The sequence below is a fragment of the Ictalurus furcatus genome, chromosome 2 (genome assembly GCF_023375685.1).
Source record: "Ictalurus furcatus strain D&B chromosome 2, Billie_1.0, whole genome shotgun sequence".
NCBI lineage: Eukaryota > Metazoa > Chordata > Actinopteri > Siluriformes > Ictaluridae > Ictalurus > Ictalurus furcatus.
The window spans coordinates 35,155,964-35,161,439 of NC_071256.1; positions in this window are offsets into that span (position 1 = coordinate 35,155,964).

The window sequence follows — 5,476 nt, forward strand, 5'->3', positions numbered from 1 at the left end:
CTTCTCTTGTCTGGACTGAGTTTTTATTTCTTTTTTCTTTTTGATTATTTTTCTCTTCAATGTTTTCTCTGCTACAGCACTAATTTAGGATTGCCGATCATGCTCGCTGGTGGGTGTGTTTACTGAAGTGCATCACGCAACCCTTGCTTGGCGTTGATTCATTTTCCTATAACAGCGGAACACAGAGTTTTATTACTTACATAATATTTGAACATGTAATATAAATAAATAAAAACTTTTGCCCTTGAACTGCAAGGAGGCTGAAAATGACGTAGCGACGCGTGGACCGAATTCGCATTTTTATCATTCTCCTGACAAGGTAAACAATCTAGTGCCATTCCTGTCTCTCAACTGATCTTGTATTTCTGCTTTTTTATTTCCCTGTCTTTCATTTTAGATAATAATCTACCTTAAGTAAGCATGACTGCTGGTTGCCTGACTCAAATAAACAAACTCGACAACAAAAAAAAAAAAAAAAAGGAAACGTCCTCTTGCATTCAACCGCTTTTCTTTCCAGCAAAATTCTTAATGTGTAAATATTTGTATTAGCATACAAATATTCAACAACTGAACAAGTTTCACAGACGTTTGACGTACAGAAATGTTATAATGAGTCCCCGAACAAAGTGGGGATTGATATCAGAAGGAACAGTCAGTAGCTGGTGGCTGCCATCTGCTTTAAGTACTACAGAGCATCTCATCCTCATGGACTGCACCAGATGTGTCAGTTCTTGCTGTGAGATGTTCCTCCACTCTTCCACCAAGGCATTTGAAAGTTCTCGATCACGTCTGGGGGGAGACACACGGTTACATGCAATTTTCCACTGCAAGGACGATCAGCTGTCCTTCTTGTCTCCCTGTAGCCGTCTTAGACGTCTTACATCACAGACATTGCAGTTTATTGCTCTGGACACATCTGCAGTCCTCATGCCTCCCTGCAGTAGGTCTATGGCATGTTCATGCAGGTGAGCAGGAACCCTAGACGTCTTTCTTCTGGTGTTTTTCAGAGTCAGTAGAAAGGCCTCTTTAGTGTCCTAACTTATTGTAACTGTGACCTTAATTTCCTACCGCCTGTAAACTATTTGTGTCTTAAAGACAGTTCCACAGGTGCATGTGCAATAATTGTTTGTGGTTCATTGAACGAGCATGAAAAACATCGTTTAAACCCTTTCTAATAATGATCTATAAAGCTCAAAATTGTATTTGAAATATGGTCTCCTGAAAAAGGGACATTTCTTTTTTTTTTTTTTTTTTTTGCTGAGTTTACATGATAATACCCAAGCAAAAAAAAAAAGAAAAGAAAAGAAAAAAAGTATCTGTTGTATAACCTAGAAAGGTAGACGGCAGTCCATTTTACACTGTTGATGGAACATTTTGAAAAAATTGGTCGTTGAGGTGTTTTGGTGAGGTTTCTTCATCATTTGCCTTGATCGGTTAAGTGAACGTGATTAGCTTGTCTTTGGATGTGTTAAATTGTCTGTTTACAAGTTAGAAATATGAGCAGGCCACGTTTTTTGAGGGCTAAAGTTTGTATCCCCTGAGAACAAAAAATATTACACCACCCTGTGTTATGTTTCACAGATCATTGAGTAATGAGAATGGTAACAAGAGTAATATAACCTCAGAAGCACTTTGCTTGCACAAGGACTTTTGACTCCATCCACTATTATTACTGAAGTACACTGCAGTTACTTCCTGGATTCTTCTTCAGAGATTTGGAGTGCACTGGACGTTTTTGGAACGTGGACAAAACCAGAGAACCAGCAAGACGTCAAGAGGACATGCGAAACTTCACATAAACAGTAATCCAAGCTCAGGATGCAAACTTCAATAACTGTATTAAACACCAAAGAACAGCTCAAATAACTCTATGTATTGCCATGTCAAGGAATATTATCTCATTTGGTCCAGACAGATTGCAAAACTGTATTAATTGTTTGTCGTTAGTTGATATCAATATCTAGGTTCATCCACATGTCCAAACCATATCATGAAAAGCGATATTCAGTTACAAATTACAGGACCTCCTTATTGCTTTATCAGCCTGTGTTTGAGTTCAAGGGTTTGATGAAAGCCATAACACAAGCCATTTTAAAAATGTTTATACAGTATCTTATCAGCCCATACGCCACATCTGAGCTCAGATATTCACAATCAAGCTCTCATGTCGTTCAAGTCATAGAGCTCTTTAGAACCCTGATATGCTAGTACAGTATATAACAGTGACAGCATTTTCAGTGATGTCTGATAATCCTCTGTAATGAAGTCTCAGGAGCCACTAGATCTCTCTCTAATGTTCTCTAGAGAGTCCGGTATGTTGTATGATTAAATGTACCCAAGAACTGACTACTTTTTGATTGGCATTTCAAACAGCTAATGGTGTTTCAGTGGACTGAACCTGTTCGTAGTTCAGCGACTCTGTTTTTCTAAACATAAAACAGCTCGGCTGCTGTAGCAGTTCCTCTGTTGGTGTTTTATCCAATCATATGCATTTAGATGAAGGTGGCTCATCGGTCCAGAGACTAGAAATCATGCCTAGAAATATTAGCACAAAACTTGGAGAGTTTTCACAGACCTTTGTAGATTTATTATTTTGTTTCCTGTATCTGGTCTGATTACTGAACTGACAATGAAACAAAATGATCTGCCAACAGAATAAGACACTTTCAAGTGTCGGGTGGCGGAGACGGTGACGGAGTCAGGTTAAGGTTCTTTATTATAACAATAGCAAACAAATCTCAAACGAGAAGCAGATTCAAGGTCGACAAACAGGCAGAAGTCAGGCAATGTACAAACGGAGATACTTGGCATAAACACTGAAACACTGAGCACTGAATCAAAAGGATTGTTATAGACCACCCTGCTGAAAAAATGTAATAGAAAACATTACAGAAGTTCTAATGGTTTCCACTACATATACCATTAGCTATGAATTAAAACCATTACCATTACTGGTCCATAATGGTATCCACTAGACATGACACCAGTAGAAGGCAACAAATTACCAGTAGAAACCCACAGGGACCATTACAGCTTCCCATTTAAACCATTACAAATTCTGAAGCTATTGCTATTGCTATTGTTATTTTATCTATCTATCTATCTATCTATCTATTTATTTATTTATTTATTTATTTATTTATTTTTAAACATTTCCAGCAGCACAGTACATGGTAGCACATATACTTTGCAATGAGCTGTTAGGAAGTGAGTCCTTAAATACTGTGCGGCTGTAATTGTGCACAGGTGTGTGTGATCAGTAAGAATGTGACGGTCTTTGTGGTGGTTGGGTGTTGTAGTCCTTGGTGGCCATACTTGTAGGCTGCCGTATAGTCTGAGAGTTGCAGTCAGCGACCATGTTTGTAGGCCGCTCTGTGGTCTGGGATTTGTACACAGCGGCCATGTTTGTAGGCCGCTCTGTGGTCTGGAAGTTGCAGTCAATGGCCATGTTTGTAGGCCACTCTGTGGTCTGGGAGTTGTAGTCAGTGGCCATGTTTGTAGGCCATTCAGTGTTACAAGACGTGGAAAGCAATGCCGTTTCTGCCATTGACGTGACATTAAGCTTGTAATTAGTCAAATGCTTGGAAATAGGCTTAATACTTTTATATTTTTGTTCTGTAATAATCTCATAGTGAGAAATATTTGATCATTATGCCTTAATTCAAGATACAGAATTTTCACTTGGAAAGACCGTCCCCCCCCCCCCCCCCCCGACTTAGAACTGTAGCGATAGAAAACGAACGATAAGTGCAACACTTAGAAAATGATAGAATTTCACCGCATACTCATTTGAATTATATAACTACAATCAAACTTGCTGCCATTTTTCTGTGTATGTACACTTAAACATATAATAACCACTATCAAGGAGTCGTATTACTGTGATTTTGTGTTTGGGATATTTCCTAAAACAGACAAATTTCCAGTAAAGAAATTTAAACTTTAACATATTGTTTTTTGAGACGAGGTGTGTGTAGGATTTCTTTAGAAAGGCATACAGAGCATCTTAGTTTAGCTGGTTCTGCAGGAGGTCAACCTGTAATTACATACCATAATAACTATATGGTTTTATATGTCACTACTCTTTACAGTACATGTCACACCCTATAAAGCAACTGAAAACATCTACTGCACAAACAACACGGCTGATGTAACCAGCACGCACTCACAGAGGCATGGCTTAAGCTAGATATTACTGTTGTTAAATATCATGTTCAATAATTATATTACATATATGAAATTATATAGAATTTTATTACATTAAATATGAATTGTTATGGTAAGGCTTACATTAGAATAAACAAGCAGGAGCCAGAGTCACCAGGACAGATGAGCTCGGTTTCTTTATTAGGGCACATCCGGGAATCGTGATCCAAATCCACAGCCGCAGTGAAGTTCAGCGGAGATCATTCCAGTCCAAACAACAAGAGAGGAGACCAAAGACATCAATCAGACTCTAGAAAGTGAAAAACTAGGACTAGGGAAATAGAAACAAGGGCACCAAGAAAATTAGTGGCAGGAAAAATGGAAACAAATGAACTAGGGAACTAGAAACAAGTAGACCAAGAGAACTAGGGAACTAGGGGTAACTTCTAATTTGGTAAGTAGGAGTGAAACAATCAAAAAAAACTCAAAGCAAGTAGAAAATAGACAACAATTGACCTCAAAACAAAGAGACAACCAAATAAATCCAACAGAAAGAAGAAACAAGGAGATATGGGAAATATAAACAGAGGCAAACAAGCAGACTTGGGGAATGAGGTAACTAGAAAGAAGGAGAACTAAAGAATTAGGAAAATATGAAGGAAAGTGGGCACCAGAAACATAGACCTAAACTAGACACAATGAAACGAAGTCACTAGGGAACTAGAAACAAGGAAATTATAAACAAGAAACCGAGGGAACGAAGGAACTAGAAACAAACAACCGCAGATTTCAAAACAAGGAGACAAGGGAACGAGGGAATCAGAAGAAATGATTATGTAACAGCCAGAGACAGATGGAGGCCAAACAGCCAACCTGGAGGTGTTTATAAAACACTCAGAGCCTGAATGATTCCAGGATTGCGTATTAATCATGTTTAAAGCGTGTTCTTTTCTATAATGCTCCATCTTCAGAATGTTCTTGAATCATATCAGCACTCATTAGATGAGGAAGTCGAGATCGACGATTTGATAAGAACATTTTCGGAATAAAACACTTGGGGGTGTGCTGTTATAGTAAAATAATCAACGACGGTGTGGTGTGATGAAGCGAAGTTACTGTTACCACGCCGAACTGGATTATTTTCCTATAAAAGCACACCCCTAAGTGTTTTATTCTTCTATTACCGATTGCAATTCTCCACTGATTGCGATTTTTTCTCTCTCTCTCTATTTATGAACAACAAACTAAGTTTTTTAAATAGTTACATTTATTGTCCTGGAACATCCGTGAAACAAGTAACTTCCTGTTATCACTTATGTTATACTTATAC